Source organism: Elgaria multicarinata, chromosome 3 (assembly GCF_023053635.1).
Source record: "Elgaria multicarinata webbii isolate HBS135686 ecotype San Diego chromosome 3, rElgMul1.1.pri, whole genome shotgun sequence".
Classification (NCBI taxonomy): Eukaryota; Metazoa; Chordata; class Lepidosauria; order Squamata; family Anguidae; genus Elgaria; species Elgaria multicarinata.
Genome location: NC_086173.1, coordinates 167984824 through 168007965, shown reverse-complemented (window position 1 = coordinate 168007965; position 23142 = coordinate 167984824). Strand labels below are relative to the sequence as shown.

General features: G+C 46.7%; 2 protein-coding genes and 1 pseudogene across 3 annotated transcripts in view; 1 reads left to right on the top strand and 2 right to left on the bottom strand.

Moving 5' to 3' along the window:
* Positions 1-23142, top strand: part of LOC134396281 (zinc finger protein 420-like) — a 918719-nt gene that overhangs the window by 804955 nt on the left and 90622 nt on the right. The window lies entirely within an intron of this gene.
* Positions 1-23142, bottom strand: part of LOC134396491 (zinc finger protein 345-like) — a 204703-nt gene that overhangs the window by 108485 nt on the left and 73076 nt on the right. The window lies entirely within an intron of this gene.
* Positions 1-23142, bottom strand: part of LOC134396979 (zinc finger protein 883-like) — a 63160-nt pseudogene that overhangs the window by 4208 nt on the left and 35810 nt on the right.

Below are 23142 nucleotides of genomic sequence, written 5' to 3'. Positions count from 1 at the left end.
TATACCGCCCAATAGCCAGAGCTCTCGGGGCGGTTCACAAAAATTAAAAACATTCAAAGTATAAAACAACGGTATAAAACCGTAATATAAAATACAATATAAAAGCTCAACCAGATAAAAACAGCAGCAATGCAAAATTTACAAATTTAAAAACTTAGTTAAAATTTATTTATAGACTGTTAAAATGCTGGGAGAGTAAAAAGGTCTTCTCACCTGGCGTCTAAAAGCATATAATGTAGGTGCCAAGCGAACCTCCTTAGGGAGCTCATTCCACAGCCGGGGCGCCACAGCAGAGAAGGCCCTCCTCCTGGTAGCCACCTGCCTCACTTCCTTTGGCAGGGGCTCACGGAGAAGGACCCCTGAGGATGACCTTAAGGTCCGGGCAGGTACATACGGGAGGAGGCGTTCCTTCAGATAGCCTGGTCCCAAGCCGTTTAGGGCTTTAAATGTTAATACCAGCACTTTGAATCGGGCCCGGACCTGGACTGGCAGCCAATGAAGCTGGAAAAGGACTGGAGAGATGTGGTCTCGTCGGCCAGTCCCTGTTAGTAAACGTGCTGCCCTGTTTTGTACCAGTTGAAGTTTCCAGACCTTTTTCAAAAGCAGCGCCACGTATAACGCATTGCAGTAATCCAAACGAGAGGTTATCAGAGCATGGATAACTGTAGCTAGGCTGTCTCCGTCCAGATAAGGGCGCAGTTGGTATATCAGCCTAAGCTGGTAAAAGGTGTTCTTTGCCACTGAGTTCACCTGTGCCTCAAGTGGCAGTTCTGGATCCAAGAGCACCCCCAAAATACGTACCCGATCCTTTAGGGGGAGTGCAACCCTGTCCAGGACAGGGCAAACATCACCTCGCCGGACAGATGCACCACCCGCTAATAGTACCTCCGTCTTGTCTGGATTGAGTTTCAGTTTATTAGCCCTCATCCAGTCCATTACCGTGTTCAGTATCAGTTTACGTTCTCCGCAGGCTTTTCCGCTCCCTGTGAGGAAGGCAAAGAAGATGGGACGTTAAGGTATAGTTCTTAACCAAATGCATTTTCCCTGTTTTAGTTTAATCAACGTCCGTCCCCAATATTAAACCTCATTTCTCTTTAGAATATCAAGAGAAAGAGTCTCTCTCCCCCACCCCAAACCAGGCTCAAGGAGAACATGAAAGCACCTCAGGCATAATCGAGGGAAGGAGACCACAGGGAAATATGTCCCACGAATCCTTACCCAGTGAGGAGGGTCCTCCGTCACCCTTCTGCAAGATCCACCTGAACGTCGGCCTCTGTGTGGTGCCCAGCGTAGCCTTCTCTGCCTCAGGGAAATCTGCGCATGCTTTGGCAAACTTCCCCTGCACCTGGAACAGGAGGGAGGATCCCAGACAGAGAAGAGGGATTAGGGAAGGAGAGGAATGGGTCAGGTCAAGGCCAAGGGCTGTGTTTTCATATTAGTTTGCATTCAGAGTTCCTTCTAAAGTTGATCTACGGTCCCAGCCCCAGAGAACACACTCCTTTGCATCTTTGTCAGGCGAGCTCAGAAGGATGTGTGTTTGGGGGCAAATAGCTCAACGCTGGCATAAGCAAAGTGCTTGAACACTCTCCAAAATCCAGCCAGGAGGAAAGACAGAACCTCCCAGACATTCCCAGACACCCAGTCATTTTCTACGGTATGCTCAGAAGTTTAGTGCCTACGAATGCTATTCCTCTCGTGTCGGGGGGAATCTGCCATCACTATGTCTTGTGGTAGTGAATTCCATACTGGCGAACGCAGGCTTACTGCCTCTGATACTGGAGGAAGCACATAGCCATCAGGACCCGTAGCCACAGACAGCTTTCTCCTCCAGGAATTCATCCAACCCCCTTTTAAAGCCATCCAAATCGGTGGTCATCACTACATCTTGTGGCAGTGAGTTCCACAATTTAACTCTGCGCTGTGTGAAGACGTCCTTCCTTTTATTGGTCCCGAATCTCCCACCAGTCAACTTCATGGGATGACCCCGTTGGGTTCTAGTATTTTGAGAGAGGGAGAAAAATGTCTCCCTGTCCACATTCTCCACACCAGGCATCATTTGGTGCACCTCCGTCATGTCTCCCCTTTGCATTGCTTTACATTTGCTTACTTTGAACCGCATTTGTCACTCAGACCTTCATTCTCCCAACTTGGAGAGATCCCTTTAGAGCTCCTCACTATCACTTTGTGCTTTAAGCACCTTAAATAATTTCAGTGTCGTCAGCAGACTTGGTCACTTCACTGCTCTCTCCTAATTCCAGATCATTTATGAACAAGCTGAAAAGCATTGGTCCTAATACAGATCCCTGTGGGACCCCACGATGTACATCCCTCCATTGGGAGAATCGACCATTTGTTCCTCCTCTCTGCTTTCTGTTTTTGAACCTGTTACTGACCCTTGACTTCTTATTTCACGACTGCTAACGCCTACTGGATCACCCCTTTCTATTGACACTCTCAAAGAACTCTAAAAGCTTAGTACAGTAGGACCTACCTTTAAGGAAGCCATGTTGACGGAGTTTGACTGCCTACGGAGAGGAATACGACTGTGATCCTGTAAAAAATAAATAGATCTATAAGATTTCAAATTTATAATCACTTAGATAAGTCACTTATTTCGTTGTACAGTTCCTGACGAAGGATCCATAGATCCGAATCGTTGACCGTTGTACAAGTTTGGTTTAAAGCTTTTAGAACATTTTTTTTATATTTGGGATAAGAAAAATAAAGAAACTTTTTGACATTTCATAGCACCAGAGCTCGTCGCTCTCTTATTTCTATAGCCTTTTCGTGGTGCTTTCCCCCTCATTTTTTCATAACAGCCTTTGTCAAAAGCCTTTTGGAAGTCCAAGTCAAGAATGTCTACTGGATCACCCCTTTCTATAGGTTTATTGACACTCTCAAAGAACTCTAAACGGTTAGTAAGGCCGGACCGACCTTTAAGGAAGCCATGCCGATTCGTTTTCAGCATGGCTTCTCCTGCTACATTTTACTTTTAATGATGCTTTCAACCAATTCACCACGAAAAGATGTTAATCTAATCAGCCCCTGCGAGGCTGATCATAGGAACATGTTGCATATTTTCCTTTGAAGATCCTCCGAGGAGGGCCTGCTCTACACCTTACGTACAACTATACTCAGTTGAGTGGTGGGGATGGAAATTGGGGCATCCCTTCCTTAGAGGACAAGCAAAATCAAGTTGGGTTAAGAACACAGTCCCTTGGAGTTCTCAGAATGAAATGCTCTCACCTGCTCTTTGTCCACTGCCTGACTCAGGAGGAAGCCTTCTGCCAGGGCCACCGCCTGGGAACTGGTCTCCGCTCCGCATTCTCTGACCCAGCTCTCCATCTCCGGGGGCAGGACGGCCAAGAACTGCTCCAGGACCACCAGGTCCAGCATCTGAGCTTTCGTGAGTCTTTCTGGCTTCAGCCACTGATGGCAAAGGCGGTGGAGTCGGCTGCAAACCTCCCGGGGGCCCTCGGCCTCCTGGTAGCAGGATCCCCTGAAGCGCTGGCGCTCCATGTCTGAGCTGGCGTTGCTCCCAGGCTGGTTCTCCTGCACTCTTCTTTCCCAGAGCTTTGCACTGCTCCCTTCCTGGATGATACGGGGGCCTTTTCCTGCTTCAGGGCCAGCAAAGTTCTGCTCTTCCATCTTCACTCTCTTCTCCATCTCTGGCTCCCACCAGGACTCAAAAGGTCTCCTTCCTTTGCTGCCAACTTCTCTCTTCAGGCGAGGATTCGTCTGCAGGAATTAAAATGGAGAGGTGCATGGATTAGATACAGCCGAGGCCAACTTAATACTCAGGACTGGTCTCAAACGGGCGCTGAAGATGCTTCCATGTCTTCACCTATGGAGGGGGGGATTCTTCAGTCAGCCCAGCGAGCAGCGTGAGAATCGCCACTCTGCTGCTAAGATCATCTTCTTGGCTCGCCGCTCTGACCATGTTACTCCACTTCTGAAATCTCTTCATTGGCTTCCAATTCACCTCAGAATCCAATATAAACTTCTCCTATTGACCTACAAAGCTTTTCACTGTCTAGCTCCTTCCTATCTCTCCTCTCTCATCTCACACTATTGCCCCGCTCATGCTCTTCGCTTCTCTAATGCCATGTTTCTCACCTGCCCAAGGGTCTCTACTTCCCTTGCTCGGCTTCATCCATTTTCTTCTGCTGCCCCTTACGCCTGGAACACTCTTCCAGAACATTTGAGAACTACAAGTTCAATCGCAGCTTTTAAAGCTCAGCTAAAAACCTTTCTTTTTTCTCAAGCTTTTAAAACTTGATTTTGTTCTGACTTTTATACTGTTAGTTTTACTCTACCCTGTGCCTGTTTGGTGCATTCTCTTCCCCTTCTTATTGTTTTATTATGATTTTATTAGAATGTAAGCCTATGCGGCAGGGTTTTGCTATTTTATTGTTTTACTCTGTACAGCACCATGTACATTGATGGTGCTATATATATAAATAAATAAATAAAAAGAAGAATTTTATAGATCAGAGGCTCAAACTGCAGCACCAGCAAAAGGATCTCTCTTCAGCGTTTCTTATGGGAAAAGAAGACTTTTATGGGACTGAGGACTTCTAAAGCATCTTGTGGGATTTCTCCAGGTTCTCCATATATACAAATGACACCTGCTGAAATTCCCTTTACTATGCAACTGTTAAAGATACAAGTGCCATGGCCGACAGAAAGCTCTGGCGTGGGCTGGTCCATGAGGTCGCGAAGAGTCGGAAGCGAATAAACAACAAAAGCAAGAAGGAATTTTTAGTAACTCTTGAGTTGTGTGAAATGTAGCGAAGGAGAAGAGGGCACTTTGGGGAAAGGGGAGGGGAGTCACATGATTAAATCCAGTCTTTCTGAGTAGTGGTGTAAACCGTGATTTAAACCGAATTGATTTAAATCAAATCCACCCTGCTTGGTAGTTATTCACTGAGTTTAAAACAGGGGAGAGATAACAAAATAAAATGCAATGCAGAAATGGCACCATAAGAGCTTTTTCCTAACTGATGGGCTATTCCTTCTCCCCACCCAGAATCTTTCCTCTTGTGTCCCTCCCAGACTCTTCCCTTCAAGGATCCCCTAATTATGGGGAGGGGTGGAAGGTGGGGGTGTCCTGGAGGGACCCCAGGTGGGTCAGTCCCCTGGGGGGCTCCCTCTATCTCCCCCGCCAACCGACACCCCCCCCCGCCTTTTGCACTTACCTGGCTGCAGATGCACACAGGACGCACGCATGGCATGGGGAGAATCCCAGGCTCCTTTGCAATGGGGTGGGAGGGGGGAAGTGTGGGGCGGGAAAGAGGGGCCTCATCCAGCCTTTGCTCTAGGACCCAGCCCCCTCTCGCCCTCTTTAACGCTTAGATGGACTCAACACAAAAGAGTCCGGGGGCTCCTGGTCTCCCTTTGGGCGCACAGCGCAGCCTTCCACGTGCACTAGTAGGTAGAGCATGGAGGGATATTATGGGATGTCCGCAGCATTGCACAGCCTCTGCCCTCCCCCTCTGGGGCAGCCTCTCTCCCTTCCCCCCTCCCTTGGCATGATTCTTCTCCCCTCCCCCCCAAATTCTCCTCTCCTTCACTGCCTGCCTCCCTCGGCCATTTCTATCTGTCCAATCCATGGCTTCAGAAGTGGTCTCTGCCCTGTCCCCGTTCATGCGCAAGGCGGTATTATCACCCTCGAAGCAAGCAGTAACGCTGCTCCCGTTTGTGTGCACCTGAGAACATCAGAAGAGCCCTGAGGCCGGATCAGATCAAGGGTCCCTCGAGTCCAGCACTCTGTTCACACAAGCAGTTGACCCACAAGCAGGACACGGGTGCAACTGCACCCTCCTGCCCATGTCCCCCAGCAACTGGGGTATATAGGACTCTGATACTGGAGGTAGGGTGACCCTATGAAAAGGAGGACCGGGCTCCTGTACTGTTGCATGGAAAAGGGAATTTCAGCAGGTGTCATTTGGATATATGGAGAACCTGGTGAAATTCCCTCTTCATCACAGCAGTTAAAGCTGCAGGAGCTATACTAGAGTGACCAGATTTTAAAGAGGGCAGCTTTAACTGTGGTGATGAAAAGGGAATTTCACCAGGTTCTTCATATATAATGACACCTGCTGAAATTCCCTTTTCAATACAACTTTAAAAGATACAGGAGCCCGGTCCTCTTTTTCATATGGTCACCCTAATACAGGAGCCCTGTCCTCCTTTTCATATGGTCACCCTAACTGGAGGTAGCACATAGCCATCAGGAGTAGTAACCATTGGTAGCCTTCTCTTCCAGCAATGTGTCCAACCCCCTTTTAAAGCCATCCCAATTGGTGGCCATCACTACACTTTGCCGTACCCAGTTCCATAGTTCAACTATGCCCTGCAAGGAGGGAAAAACCAAACAAGAAAAAGACCTCATAGAATAGTCAGATTGGAAGGGGCCTACAAGGCCATCGAGTCCAACCCCCTGTTCAAAGCAGAAATCCACCCGAAAGCATCCCTGACAGATGGTTGTCCAGCTGCCTCTTGAAGGCCTCCAGACTGGGAGAGCCCACAACCTCGCTAGGTAACTGGTTCCATTGCCGTACTGCTCTAACAGTCAAGAAGTTTTTCCTGATGTCCAGCTTGAATCTGGCTTCCTTTAACTTGAGCCCATTATTCTGTGTCCTGCACTCTGGGAGGATCAAGAAGAGATCCTGGCCCTCCTCTTTGTGACAGCCTTTTAAGTGTTTGAAGAGTGCTCTCATGTCTCCCTTCAATCTTCTCTTCTCCAGGCTAAACATGCCCAGTTCTTTCAGTCTCTCTTCATAGGGCTTTGTTTCCAGACCCCTGATCATCCTGGTTGCCCTCCTCTGAACACGCTCCAGCTTGTCCTCGTCCTTCTTGAACTGTGGAGCCCAGAACTGGACGCAATACTCTAGATGAGGCCTAACCAGAGCCGAATAGAGAGGAACCAGGACCTCACGGGATTTGGAAGCTATACTTCTATTAATGCAGTCCGGGCGGCAGCTTCAACTGACGCCCAGGCCTAAGGCAGCGGATGGCGTAGCCAGGTAAGGGGGCCGAATATCAATCCGGACCTACAGATCTTGCTCTGGATCCGGATCGGGGGAGGTCCGATTGACCCGAACCGGTTCAGGGGCCCTGTGCACAGCCCTAACTGCCATGTGATTAGTCCCCAGAACAAGGACTGTGATTGGCCAGTAGGGTTTACAATTCCAATCCACGTCTTCACTCAATCACACCTGTGTTTCTTTAAGACTACAGTAAGCATAACTCTTTTTTTGTACTGCCAATGTTTGCATTCTGGTTTTTTTTTTGTATTGAATTTAGCATTCAATTCTCTTTCAATTGATATATAAACTTTGGAATTTCATGAAACAGAACATTTTCTATCAGCATGAAAATTTCAAAACGTGTCCACGATTTTGGCAACTACTGTACATTAGTGACCAGGTGTGGTGTCGTGTGATGAAGGCTATGTTTTTCATTCCGTTTGACAAGTTTTTTCATCGAGTTCCCTACAGAATGAATGAATAACTTTATTGAATAATTTTTATTTATTTATTTCATTTCTATACCGCCCAAAAGCCAAAGCTCTCTGGACGGTTCACAAAAATTAAAACCATGAAGAGCATTTTGTGAACCGCCCAGAGAGCTTCGGCTATTGGGCGGTATAAAAATGTAATAAATAAATAAATAAATAAATAAATTAATAATAAAACATAATAAAAATGAGCAGCAGTGCAGAGATTTAATTTTTTTAAAAAAACAGCAAAATTAAAAGCCTAGGAGTGTAAAAGGTCAAAATACTGGGACAAAAAAATAAAAAGTTCTTCACCTCACATGGGAAGGGGTACAACATAGGTGCCAGGCGAATCTCTGAAGGGAGCTCATTCCACAGCCAGGGTGCCACAGCAGAAAAGGCCCTCCTCTTGGTAGCCCCCTGCCTCACTTCCTTTGACAGGGGCTCACAGAGAATGATTTTAGGAATCAGGCAGGTACATATGGGAGGCGTTCCTTCAAGTAACCCATCCCTAGGCCATTTAGGGCTTTGAATGTTAATATTAGCACTTTGAATCAGGCCCGGATCTGGACTAGTAGACAGTGCAGCTGGAAAAGGACTGGCGTGATGTGGTCTCATTGACCATTCCCAGTTAACAATCTTGCAGCCCCGTTTTGTACCAGCTGAAGTTTCCGGACCGTTTTCAAAGGCAGCCCCACGTATAACGCATTGCAGTAATCTAGACGAGAGGTATGAGAGCATGGATCACTGTAGCTAGGCTCTCTCTGTCCAGATAAGGGTGAACTTCACCTGGTTGGGTAGCCTTGAGTCTCACTTTGTTGCCCCTCATCCAGTCCATTACCATGCCCAGGCACTGATTCAGAACAGCCACTGCCTCACCTGGGTTTGGTCGATGGTATCAAAATCCGAGGAGAAATGCAGTAGAATTAACATGCCTGCACTCCGCCTCTCAGTCTCTCATCAGGGCGACTAAGGCAGATTTCAGACCTCAACCCCTGTTGGAAGGAAGTAATACCCTGAGTTCAAATCTCACCAGAAAAAGATCTGACTATGACCATCTAGAAGAGCTCCGCTGGATGGCTGGTCAAGGACACAACGGAGGCAGAAAACTTGGACACCCCCATCCAATCTTCAGACTGCCCTTCTCACAACTTGGAGCAAAAACAAAATCAAGAGTATGTCCTGGACTCCACACTCAGAGCACTGAAAAAGCTTTGCTCCTGAGTGAATTCTTTGATGCAAGTTACAGCGTGTGCTCCGACGAAAGCGCTTTCCACACACCAAGCATTCATAACGCTTCTCACCTGAATGGAACGTTTAACGAGAGGGAAGGTGCAAACGGGGACGGAATTGGTATCCAAACTCTTGAGCACTTTTACGGCTTCTCCTTTGTGTGAACTCTTCTATGTCGCTTAAGTTGTGTGCTCTGAACAAAGCCCTTTCCACACTCCAGGCATTGATGGGGCTTCTCACCTGTGTGAATTCTTTTATGTCTCCTAAGGCTTGTGCCATGAGAAAAGTTCCTTCCGCACACTAGGCATTCATAGGGCTTCTCCAGTGAATGAATTCTTCGATGCTCCTTAAGGTAACTGCTGTGAGCAAAGCTCTTTCCACACTCTAGGCATTCATAGGGCTTCTCACCTGTGTGAATTATTTGATGTCTCCGAAGTTGTGAGTTGTAAGCAAATTTCTTTAGACATTCTGAGCATTCATAGGGCTTCTCCCCTGAGTGAATACTTTGAGGCAAGTTAAGTTCTGAGTTGCAACTGAATTGCTTCTCACACTCCAAGGACTGAAATCTTTTCTCTTCTGTGTGAAATGGTTGACATTTGGTAAGGTGAAACTTCTGAGCCTTTATATCCCGAGAGATTTTCCACTGTGTCTTCCCATTGTAAATGTTCCTTTTACTTGGTTCTTCTGTTATTGGAATTTCACGGACGTCTGACCCTTCAAAAGAAATAGATTTGATTCCCCACTTCTCTTCAGTTTCAGTTTTCCTTCTCTGATTTATTCCATTTTCCTTGCTCTCCCTGTGATCACCTGCAAGAATAAAAAGAGAAATCTTCCTGAAATCAGGGAACAAACCAAATGGTTTGCTGATCTGATTAACAGGATAAAAAAATATTTGGTTGTAGAGGCTGATCCTTCAAAACATAGGCCTGGTTCAGACAACATGCTAAACTATGCTGGTTAACCACAAAATGTTTAAGGGAATGAATTAAGGTTAATGCATCCCCTGAACCATTTTGTGGTAAAGGAGCATGGTTTAGTGTGTTGTCTGAACCAGACCATCTTAAATATCCTTTGATGATCAATAGAACTGAGAACTAGAGTGGCACACAGCGCTTTCATTTGTATAAAATAACTCTTTCAAAGTAGCTCAAGCCATAAATGAACAACGTTAAACACTTTAAAACCAAAATGCATTTAAAAATCTGCCAGTTGATCCTTGCTGATTATTTACCTGGGAACTGAAAAGTGGGAGTTCAACCCTGTTGCTTCTTTTGGATGTCCGGGCTTTGGACACCTTCTGTGGTGCTATCTTGGTATTACCCAGGGGTATTCCTGACTGTTAGAGCAGTACGACAATGGAACCAGTGACCTAGGGAGTTCGTGGACTGTCCCAGAGTGGAGGCCTTCAAGAGGCAGCTGGAAAACCATCCGTCAGGTATGCTTTAGGGTGGATTCCTGCATTGAGCAGGGGATTGGACTCGATGGCCTTATAGGCCCCTTCCAACTCTACTATTCTACGACCTTCTCTTCTGCTGCTCCCAGACTGTGGAATAGCTTGCCGGAGGAGACTCATCAACTTGACAGACTATTAGCATTTAAGAAAGCTATCAAGACTGATCTCTTTCGGCAGGCCTATCCAGTGGAATTTTAGGGTGTTTTTAGATGTTTTGACAATGTATTTTATGTTCTTAATTCAGTTTTATGTATTTTGTATTTACTGTTCCCTGCCTCGATCAGGTATCAAGACTAATCTGTTCCAGCAGGCCTTTCCAGTGGAATTTTAGGGTGTTTTTAGATGTTTTAACAATGTATTTTATGTTCCGAATTCAGTTTTACTGTTTTTTCAGCAGCTTGTCCTGCTGTCTAGTTGGAAGTGGAAGCTCACTGGGCATGGAGATTGGACTTTAAGAAAGCCAACTGAAGGGTGGGGAAACTGTCTTTTACTCAATGCCATGGGAGCCCACAGTAATACAACAATGGAGTTGGAACACAGAATCATAGAATAGGATTTGGAAGCTGTACTTCTATTAATGCAGTCCGGGCGGCGACTTCAACTGACACCCAGGCCTAGGGCAGCGGATGGCGTAGCCAGGTAAGGGGGCCGAATATCAATCCGGACCTATAGATCTTGCTCGGGATCCGGACTAGATTGGGGAAGGTCCAATTGACCCGAACCGGTTCGGGGGGCCTGTGCATAGCCCTAACTGCCATGTGATTAGTCCCCAGAACAAGGACTGTGATTGGCCAGTAGGGTTTGCAATTCCAATCCGCGTCTTCACTCAATCACACCTGTGTTTCTTTAAGACTACAGTAAGCATAACTTTTTTTTTGTACTGCCAATGTTTGCATTCTGTTTTTTTGTATTGAATTCAGCATTCAATTCTCTTTCAATTGATATATAAACTTTGGAATTTCGTGAAACAGAACATTTTCTATCAGCATGAAAATTTCAAAACGTGTCCACGATTTTGGCAACTACTGTACATTAGTGACCAGATGTGGTGTCGTGTGATGAAGGCTATGTTTTTCATTCCGTTTGACAAGTTTTTTCATTGCGTTCCCTACAGAATGAATGAATGAATAACTTTATTGAATCATTTTTATTTATTTATTTATTTATTTAATTTCTATACCGCCCAAAAGCCAAAGCTCTCTGGGTGGTTCACAAAAATTAAAACCACGAAGAGCATAATAAAACAACCAACAATTTAAAAACACAAACACAAAATACAATATAAAAAGCACGACTAGGATAAAACCACACAGCAAAAATTGATTGATATAGGTTAAAATATGAGATTAAAACAGCAGAGTTTAAATTTACATTAAATTAGGTGTTAGAATACTGAGAAAATAAAAAGGTCTTCAGCTGGCAACAGAAGGAAAACAATGTAGGCGGCTAAGTGAACCTCTCTGGGGAGCTCATTCCACAGCCGGGGTGCCACAGCAGGGAAGGCCCTCCTGCTAGTAGCCACTTCAAAAAATCACATAATCTTTAATTTATGATTTGAGATTATAAAACGATATACAGTTCATATGACTGACAGTTAATAAAACCCAACCCTCTGGGTCACAAAATAATTAGAACCACGGAAGAGAAAGGACAATTTATCCTTCACTGTCCAGTTTCTCATGCGTATTAAAAACATAGATAGGTAGTGTTCTCCACATTTTGAATATAAACAACGTTCAAGTAAATACTGGGCGAAGTCTTCTATTTCAGGATTGCCACATATTTCGATGGAATAACTTGGAATCTACCCTGTAACATTGCTGTGTCCATCAGCTCGAATCTAAGCCGGGTAAAGGCTACTCGATGGACCCGTTTCATATCAAAGGACAGTTCCCTACAGGTCTTACCATGACAGGGCAATTGGCTCAAGGTCTTCTCACATCATGCAAACATAGAATCGTAGAATAGCAGAGTTGGAAGGGGCCTACAAGGCCATCAAGTCCAACCTCCTGCTCAATGCAGGAATCCACCCTAAAGCATCCCTGACAGACGGTTGTCCAGCTGCCTCTTGAAGGCCTCTAGTGTGGGAGAGCCCACAACCTCACCAGGCAACTGATTCCATTGTCGTACTGCTCTAACAGTCAGGAAGTTTTTCCTGATGTCCATCTGGAATCTGGCTTCCTTTAACTTGAGCCCGTTATTCCATGTCCTGCACTCTGGGAGGATCAAGAAGAGATCCTGGCCCTCCTCTCTGCGACAACCTTTTAAGTATTTGAAGAGTGCTCTCATGTCTCCCCTCAATCTTCTCTTCTCCAGGCTAAACATGCCCAGTTCTTTCAGTCTCTCTTCATAGGAAGGGGTGCCACGTGAATCTCTCAAGGAGCTCATTCCACAGCCAGGCTGCCACAGCAGAAAAGGCCCTCCTCCTAGTAGCCACCTCCCTCACTTCCTTTGGCAGGGGCTCGTGAAGAAGGACCCCAGACGATGATCTTAGGGTGCAGGCAGGTACATATGGGAGGAGGCGTTCCTTCAAGTAACCCGTCCCTAAGCCATTTAGGGCTTTGAATGTTAATATTAGCACTTTGAATCAGGCCCGGATCTGGACTAGTAGACAGTGCAGCTGGAAAAGGACTGGTGTGATGTGGTCTCATTGACCATTCCCAGTTAACAATCTTGCAGCCCTGTTTTGTACCAGTTGAAGTTTCCGGACCATTTTCAAAGGCAGCCCCACGTATAACGCATTGCAGTAATCCAGACAAGAGGTTATCAGAGCATGGATCACTGTAGCTAGGCTCTCTCTGTCCAGATAAGGGTGCAGTTGGTATATCAGCCTAAGCTGATAAAAGGTGCTCAGTGCTATAGAGTCCACCTGTGCCTCAAGTGACAGTTCTGGATCCCCAAACTACGGACCTGAAGCTTTAGGGGGACTGCAACCCCCTCCAGAACAGGCTGAACTTCACCTGGTTGGGTAGCCTTGAGTCTCACTTTGTTGGCCCTCATCCAGTCCATTACCATGCCCAGGCACTGATTCAGAACAGCCACTGCCTCACCTGGGTTTGGTGAAATGGAGCCCTGTGGAACCCCACGGGCCAGGTGCCAGGGCACAGAGCATCACCGTCAGAAATCGGCCTTCCAAGGAGGAGCGGAAACACTCCAACTCCCAGTCCAGACAACCTATCCACAAGGATACCGTGGTTGATGGTATCAAAAGACACCGAGAGACCCAGGAGAAACAATAGGGTTGCACTCCCCCTGTCCATCTCCTGGCAAAGGTCTTCCCACAGGGCAACTAAGGCTGTTCCATTCAAAAACCAGGCCTCAAGCCCAACTGAAATGGATCAAAATAATCCATTTCATTCAAGAGTGCCTAGAGTTCTAGAGTGCCTAGAGTTTGACCTTGGGGGAGCTAGGGGTGGCGACAGCCGACAGAAAGCTCTGGCGTGGGCTGGTCCATGAAGTCACAAAGAGTCGGAAGCGAGTGAACGAATAAACAACAACGGAGTTCTCCTGCATCCAACTGCTTCAGCACCTTGCCAAGGAAGGGGACACTATAACTGTTAACATCCTCCAGGCTTTTTCAGGAATGGCCACTTTTATAAGAGGTCGGCACCACTCCGTCTCTCAGGGAGGAAGTTACAACCTCCTGGACCCAGCACCTTGGCCCTCATCCAGCCCATCACAGGCTGGTACCCTGCAGAACCACATGGTTCAATTGCCAAGGGGCTGAGGAATAACCACCCCAAGTCAATTCTCTGAAATCAGCCCCATAAGTAGCACCGAGACCATTGTTGCACAGAGCCTCCGATGCCCATCCCACGGAGTCGATCCAGGAGGGAACCATGGTTGATGGTATCAAAATCCGAGGAGACATGCAGTAGAATTAACACGGCTGCACTCCACCTGTCATTCTCTCGTCAGGGCGACTAAGGCTGATTTAGGACCTCCACCCCTGTAGGGAGAAAGTAATACGCTGAGTTCAAATCTCACCAGAAAAAGATCTGACTATGACCATCTAGAAGAGCTCCACTGGATGGCTAGTCAAGGACACAATGGAGGCAGAAAACTTGGACACCCCATCCAATCTTCAGACTGCTCATCTCACAACTTGGAGCAAAAACAAAATCAAGAGTATGTCCTGGACTCCACACTCAGAGCACTGAAAAAGCTTTACTCTTGAGTGAATTCTTTGAAGATTCGTCGTGCTCCGACGAAAGCTCTTTCCACACACCAAGTATTTATAACGCTTCTCACCTGAATGGAACGTTTAACGAGAGGGAAGGTGCAAACGGGGACAGAATTGGTTTCCAAACTCTTGAGGACTTTTACGGCTTCTCCTTTGTGTGAACTCTTCTATGTCGCTTAAGGTGTGTGCTCTGAACAAAGCCCTTTCCACACTCCAGGCATTGATGGGGCTTCTCACCTGTGTGAATTCTTTTATGTCTCCTAAGGCTTGCACCATGAGTAAAGTTCTTTCCGCACAGTAGGCATTCATAGGGCTTCTTAAGTAAATGAAATCTTTGATGCTCCTTAAGGTAACTGTTGTGAGCAAAGCCCTTTCCGCACTCCAGGCATTCATAGGGCTTCTCACCTGTGTGAATTCTTTGATGGTTCCTAAGGTTTGTACTCTGAGGAAAGCTCTTTCCACACTCCAGGCATTCATAGGGCTTATTACCCGTGTGAATTAGTTGATGCGACTTAAGATGAGAACTCCAACGGAAGCCCTTTCCGCACTCTAGGCATTCATAGGGCTTCTTCAGTAAATGAATTCTTTGATGCTCCTTAAGGTACCTGCTTCGAACAAAGCTCTTTCCACACTCTAGGCATTCATGGTACGTCTCATCCGTGTGAGTCATTTGATGTAACCTAAGATTCCAGCTCCGATTGAAGCGCTTTCCACACTCTGAACATTTATAGGGCTTCTCACCAGAATGAATTCTTTGATGTCGTATAATGCTTGACCCGCGTGCAAACCTCTTTCCGCACTCCAAGCATTCATAGGGCTTCTCCCCTGAGTGAATTCTTTCATGTCGCTTCACGTGTGTCCTGCGAGCAAATTTCTTTCCACACTCTGAGCACTCATAGGGCTTCTCCCCTGAGTGAATACTTTGAGGCAAGTTCAGTTCTGAGTTGCAACTGAATTGCTTCTCGCGCTCCAAGGACTGAAATCTTTTCTCTTCTGTGTGAAATGGTTGACATTTAGGCAGGTGAATCTTCTGAGCCTTTATATCCCGAGAGATTGTCCATTGTGTCTTCCCATTGTAAATGTTCCTTTTACTTGGTTCTTCTGTAATTGGAATTTCACGGACGTCTGACACTTCAAAAGACATAGATTTGATTCCCCACTTCTCTTCAGTTTCAGTTTTCCTTCTCTGATTTATTCCATTTTCCTTGCTCTCCCTGTGATCACCTGCAAGAATAAAAAGAGAAATCTTCCTGAAATCAGGGAACAAACCAAATGGTTTGCTGATCTGATTAACAGGATAAAAACATATTTGGTTGTAGAGGCTGATCCTTCAAAACATAGGCCTGGTTCAGACAACATGCTAAACTATGCTGGTTAACCACAAAATGTTTAAGGGAATGAATTAAGGTTAATGCATTCCCTTAACCATCTTGTGATTAAGGAGCATGGTTTAGCATGTGGTCTGAACAAGGCCATCTTAAATATCCTCTGATGATCAACAGAACTGAGAACTAGAGTGCCACACAGCACTTTCATTTGTGTAAAATAAATCTTTCAAAGTAGCTCAAGCCATAAATGAATAACATAAAACACTTTAAAACCAAAATGCATTTAAAAATCTGCCAGTTGATCCTCGCTGATTATTTACCTGGGAACTGAAAAGTGAGAGTTCAACCTTGTTGCTTCTTTTTGATGTCTCAAGGGCTTTGGACACCTTCTGTGGTGCTATCTTGGTATTACCCAGAGGTATTCCTGACTGAGAGTTGGAAGGGGCCTATAAGGCCATCAAGTCCAACCCCCTGCTCAATGCAGGAATCCACCCACATGGATGATGCTTTCTTGGAAGTGGCGATACGATGTTCACATACGCAAGTCATTGTAGTAATGGAGAATTTCAGTCTTCTGCTACTCTAACTCGGCTAAAAAGCTGAAAGAACCAAAATCATAACTCACAGGGAAGAACTGGTAGGTAACGTCAAAGCGCCAGGAACCTTGAACATGTTCAGTTTCAAATCCTTGGTTGTGAAGGCTCCGAAAACTAATCTTAGTTGACATGTACATTGGACTTTTGGGAAGCCAACTTCAAAACACTCCGAGGAGGGTTGGGTGAGATGCCAGTGTTGAAAATTTTGAAGGAAAAAGGTTAAAAGAGGGATGGGAGAACCTGAAAACTTAAATACTGAGGGCACGTGTTCTGCACCAGTTGTGCCTTCAACATGCACATAAAACAGAATTGTTGGTGCATGTCTAGTCTCAAGGGATAGACTGGTGTGTCAGCCAGTTCTGGATGGGGTTACACTCCCCCTGAAAGATTGTGTCTGCAGCTTGGGGGTGGCTTCTGGATCCGTCGCTCCAAATGACAGCCCAGATAGATGTGACAGCCAGGAGTGCCTACTATCAGCTTCGGCTGATACACCAGCTGCGACCCTTCATAGAGTTCGAAGACCTAAAGACAGTCATGCACGCGCTGGTAACTTCGAGGCTCGACGTCTGAAATACGCTCTACATAGGGCGAACTTTGTGCCTAGTCCGGAAACTTCAACTAGTTCAAAATATGGCAGCCAGGCTGGTCACCGGTACACCTAGGGGGGACCACATTACACCAGTTTTAAAATCTCTTCACTAGCTGCCAATTAGTTTCCGGGCGAAGTACGGTATAAAGAGGGACGTGCAACCAAGGAGGAGGATACCCAAATCCTGAGGGCACAAGTCCAAGTGTCCAGGACCAGATGTGGCTTCATCATGTGCATTAAACAGAACTGTCGGTGCATCTCAGGGGATAGATTATTCCATGCAATGGGCACCACCCATCTAAACAATCCAACCTCAAAGGCACCACCAGGTGACCGCTAGAACTGAATGGGTCTTCAGGGGAGGAGGCAGACTCAGCTAACCAGCTCCCAAGTTGCTTTAGGGCTTCATATATTAGCTACAACCTTAATTTGGCTCAGTAGCAAACAGGCAGCCAGTGGAGTCCCTTCAACACAAGTGTAACATGCAGAGGTTCAAAACAGACCGAAAAATGTCAAGGGATGGTTGGCCGGATCTTGTAACACCTGCACAGGGGAAGGCAGCTGGGATGGAATGAAGGGGGAAGGAGGAGGTTTGGAACAAGAAGCACCAGTCTGCTCCTGGGCCGTATTGGCTGCTTTTACACCTTGTTCTAAATTCAAATTAATAAGGCAATTGCAGATCAGATGCCAAGAGCAGAGGTCTTAGAGGTGGGAAGCCCCAACTGGAGGGACATCCTGATGTTCCCAAAGTCAAAAGAAGCATCCATGCCTCATAGAGGCTATAAGAAGACCCACAAGTAAAGGTTGGAGAGGACGTGAGTGCTTCATCTATACTTCCAGGCTTTATGTACCTCGCCTGGGGAGCTTTCTCTGGACTGAAATACCCCAGGAAAGTCGCCCAGGCACTGTTGACCTCAACAACACACTAACACAAGCGAAGAGCTGCAATTCGACCTTCTAGGACCTGTCAGGAAGGCAAAGAGGGAGCCTTACCCAGAGGGGTCCCATTCCTTACCTAGAGAGGCCAGGATCCCACGATTCTCCTCCATGACTTCCTGGTGCAGAGTCCTTTGGCCTGGGTCCAGCAGAGCCCACTCCTCCTCCGAGAAATGCACGGCCACCTCCTCAAAGGTCACCGGACCCTGAAAGAAGAAGAGATCATAATGTTGCCATCCATGAAGATAACGAAAGTGAGGTGGTTGGAGGTTTTCCTCCAGGTTTTCCTTTCCTTCAAGGCCTTCCGAGCTGCCATCTTGGAACGGTGCAAAGGGTGAGATTCTTCCAGGACCAAAGAGACGTGCAGGGGACGGAGGCCCCCAGGACTCCCTTACCTGCTCTGGCTGCACAGAAACCGCTTCCGCTCGACCACAAAGCAAAGGAGGCCTTGAGGGATCCCACAGCATTTATTTATTTACTACATTTCTATACCGCCCAATAGCCAGAGCTCTCGGGGCGGTTCACAAAAATTAAAAACATTCAAAGTATAAAACAACGGTATAAAACCGTAATATAAAATACAATATAAAAGCTCAACCAGATAAAAACAGCAGGAATGCAAAATTTACAAATTTAAAAACTAAGTTAAAATGTATTTATAGACTGTTAAAATGCTGGGAGAGTAAAAAGGTCTTCTCACCTGGCGTCTAAAAGCATATAATGTAGGTGCCAAGCGAACCTCCTTAGGGAGCTCATTCCACAGCTGGGGTGCCACAGCAGAGAAGGCCCTCCTCCTGGTAGCCACCTGCCTCACTTCCTTTGGCAGGGGCTCACGAAGAAGGACCCCTGAGGATGACCTTAGGGTCCGGGCAGGTACATACTGGAGGAGGCGTTCCTTCAGATAGCCTGGTCCCAAGCCGTTTAGGGCTTTAAATGTTAATACCAGCACTTTTAATCAGGCCCGAACCTGGACTGGCAGCCAATGAAGCTGGAAAAGGACTGGAGAGATGTGGTCTCGTCGGCCAGTCCCTGTTAGTAAATGTGCTGCCCTATTTTGTACCAGTTGAAGTTTCCAGACCGTTTTCAAAAGCATGCGTATAACGCATTGCAGTAATCCAAACGAGAGGTTATCAGAGCATGGATAACTGTAGCTAGGCTGTCTCCGTCCAGATAAGGGCGCAGTTGGTATATCAGCCTAAGCTGGTAAAAGGTGTTCTTTGCCACTGAGTTCACCTGTGCCTCAAGTGGCAGTTCTGGATCCAAGAGCACCCCCAAAATACGTACCCGATCCTTTAGGGGGAGTGCAACCCTGTCCAGGACAGGGCAAACATCACCTCGCCGGACAGATGAACCACCCGCTAATAGTACCTCCGTCTTGTCTGGATTGAGTTTCAGTTTATTAGCCCTCATCCAGTCCATTACCGTGTTCAGTATCAGTTTACGTTCTCCGCAGGCTTTTCCGCTCCCTGTGAGGAAGGCAAAGAAGGTGGGACGTTAAGGTATAGTTCTTAACCAAATGCATTTTCCCTGTTTTAGTTTAATCAACATCCGTCCACAATATTAAACCTCATTTCTCTTTAGAATATCAAAAGAAAGAGTCTCTCTCCCCCACCCCAAACCAGGCTCAAGGAGAACATGAAAGCACCTCAGGCATAATCGAGGGAAGGGGACCACAGGGAAATATGTCCCACGAATCCTTACCCAGTGAGGAGGGTCCTCCGTCACCCTTCTGCAAGATCCACCTGAACATCGGCCTCTGTGTGGTGCCCAGCGTAGCCTTCTCTGCCTCAGGGAAATCTGCGCATGCTTTGGCAAACTTCCCCTGCACCTGGAACAGGAGGGAGGATCCCAGACAGAGAAGAGGGATTAGGGAAGGAGAGAAATGGGTCAGGTCAAGGCCAAGGGCTGTGTTTTCATATTAGTTTGCATTCAGAGTTCCTTCTAAAGATGATCTATGGTCCGAGCCCCAGAGCACACACTCCTTTGCGTCTTTGTCAGGCGAGCTCATAAGGATGTGCGTTTGGGGGCAAATAGCTCAATGCTGGCATAAGCAAAGTGCTTGAACACTCTCCAAAATCCAGCCAGGAGGAAAGACAGAACCTCCCAGACATTCCCAGACACCCAGCATTTTCTACGGTATGCTCAGCAGTTTGGTGCCTACGAATGCTATTCCTCTCGTGTCGGGGGGAATCTGCCATCACTATGTCTTGTGGTAGCGAATTCCATACTGGCGAACGCAGGCTTACTGCCTCTGATACTGGAGGAAGCACATAGCCATCAGGACCCGTAGCCACAGACAGCTTTCTCCTCCAGGAATTCATCCAACCCCCTTTTAAAGCCATCCAAATCGGTGGTCATCACTACATCTTGTGGCAGTGAGTTCCACAATTTAACTCTGCGCTGTTTGAAGACGTCCTTCCTTTTATTGGTCCCGAATCTCCCACCAATCAGCTTCATGGGATGACCCCATTGGGTTCTAGTATTTTGGGAGAGGGAGAAAAATGTCTCCCTGTCCACATTCTCCACACCAGGCATCATTTGGTGCACCTCCGTCATGTCTCCCCTTTGCATTGCTTTACATTTGCTTACTTTGAACCGCATTTGTCACTCAGACCTTCATTCTCCCAACTTGGAGAGATCCCTTTAGAGCTCCTCACTATCACTTTGTGCTTTAAGCACCTTAAATAATTTCAGTGTCGTCAGCAGACTTGGTCACTTCACTGCTCACTCCTAATTCCAGATCATTTATGAACAAGCTGAAAAGCATTGGTCCCAATACAGATCCCTGTGGGACCCCACGATGTACATCCCTCCATTGGGAGAATTGACCATTTGTTCCTCCTCTCTGCTTTCTGTTTTTGAACCCATTACTGACCCTTGACTTCTTATTTCACAACTGCTAAGTTTGTTCAGGAGCCTTTGTTGAGGGCCTTTCTCAAAAGCCTTTTGGAAGTCCTAGTAAATAACGCCTACTGGATCACCCCTTTCTATTGACACTCTCAAAGAACTCTAAAAGCTTAGTACAGCAGGACCTACCTTTAAGGAAGCCACGTTGACGGAGTTTGACTGCCTACGGAGAGGAATACGACTGTAATCCTGTAAAAAATAAATAAATCTATAAGCTTTCAAATTTATAATTACTTAGATGAGTAACTTATTTCGTTGTACAGTTCCTGACGAAGGATCCATAGATCCGAATCGTTGACCGTTGTACAAGTTTGGTTTAAAGCTTTTAGAACACTTTTTTTATATTTGGGATAAGAAAAATAAAGAAACTTTTTGACATTTCATAGCACCAGAGCTCGTCGCTCTCTTATTTCTATAGCCTTTTCGTGGTGCTTTCCCCCCCTTTTTTTCATAACGGCCTTTGTCAAAAGCCTTTTGGAAGTCCAAGTCAAGAATGTCTACTGGATCACCCCTTTCTATAGGTTTATTGACACTCTCAAAGTACTCTAAACGGTTAGTAAGGCCGGACCGACCTTTAAGGAAGCCATGCCGATTCTTTTTCAGCATGGCTTCTCCTGCTACATTTTACCTTTAATGATGCTTTCAACCAATTCACCACGAAAAGATGTTAATCTAATCAGCCCCTGCGAGGCTGATCATAGGAACATGTTGCATATTTTCCTTTGAAGATCCTCCAAGGAGGGCCTGCTCTACACCTTACATACAACTATACTCAGTTGGGTGGTGGGGATGGAAATTGGGGCATCCCTTCCTTAGAGGACCAGCAAAATCAAGTTGGGTTAAGAACACAGTCCCTTGGAGTTCTCAGAATGAAATGCTCTCACCTGCTCTTTGTCCACTGCCTGACTCAGGAGGAAGCCTTCTGCCAGGGCCACCGCCTGGGAACTGGTCTCCGCTCCGCATTCTCTGACCCAGCTCTCCATCTCCGGGGGCAGGACGGCCAAGAACTGCTCCAGGACCACCAGGTCCAGCATCTGAGCTTTTGTGAGTCTTTCTGGCTTCAGCCACTGATGGCAAAGGCGGTGGAGTCGGCTGCAAACCTCCCGGGGTCCCTCACCTTCCTTGTAGCGGAACTCCCTAAAGTGATGGCGCTCCACGTCTGAGCTGGTGTTGCTCCCAGGCTGGTTCTCCTGCACTCTTCTTTCCCAGAGCTTTGCACTGCTCCCTTCCTGGATGATACGGGGGCCTTTTCCTGCTTCAGGGCCAGCAAAGTTCTGCTCTTCCATCTTCACTGTCTTCTCCATCTCTGGCTCCCACCAGGACTCAAAAGGTCTCCTTCCTTTGCTGCCAACTTCTCTCTTCAGGCGAGGATTCGTCTGCAGGAATTAAAATGGAGAGGTGCATGGATTAGATACAGCCGAGGCCAACTTAATACTCAGGACTGGTCTCAAACGGGCGCTGAAGATGCTTCCATATCTTCACCTATGGAGGGGGGGATTCTTCAGTCAGCCCAGCAAGCAGTGTGAGAATCGCCACAGAATTTTATAGATCAGAGGCTCAAACTGCAGCACCAGCAAAAGGATCTCTCTTCAGCGTTTCTTATGGGAAAAGAAGACTTTTATGGGACTGAGGACTGCTAAAGCATCTTGTGGGATTTCTCTCTCACCACCCACCCACAGTCTATGTTGCTCTGGTGGATTACAGCTCCTTCCTTCCCTCTGTTTGCGTGTGTGCTGTGTACTCTCTTGCGGTGGAAGCTACTGAAGGGTTCTGCTTCGGCTATTGGGCGGTATAGAAATGCAATAAATAAATCAGGTTGCAAGTTATTTAACTTAAGAAATTCATGATAAAATATTATTTTTTTATTTGTTGCATTCTTATACCGCCCAATAGCCGAAGCTCTCGGGGCGGTTCACAAAAAGTCAAACCATTCAAAGTATAAAACAAACAGTATAAAAAACATGATATAAAACACAATATAAAAGCACAACCAGGATAAAATCAGCAGCGGTGCAGAAATACAAATTTAAAAGAGCGAAGTTAAAAATTAATTTATAAACTGTTAAAATACTGAAGAGAATAAAAAGGCTTGACTATGCGTTGGACTATTTGGCCGTCCGGTGCGAGGCCCGGGCTCCCTGCTGTGCATGCAGACGACGCACAGGGGGTCCCGGGGTCAGGCCGGGCTCAATCCTCCCTTGACCCGGGATAACCGGATCTGCTTGTGGCCCGGCTTTTCCGCAACCCCGGGCTGAGCCCAGGGCTGCGGAAGGTCTAGCTACTTCCGTGGCTTTTCCTGGCTGCTCGCTTACTCGCGAGTAGCCGGGAGAAGCCAAGCACTGTGCCCATCGGGCCGGGGGGGGGGACATCACAGGGGGGGAGATGGGGGCCGGGGGGGGGGAAGCGGACACGGCAG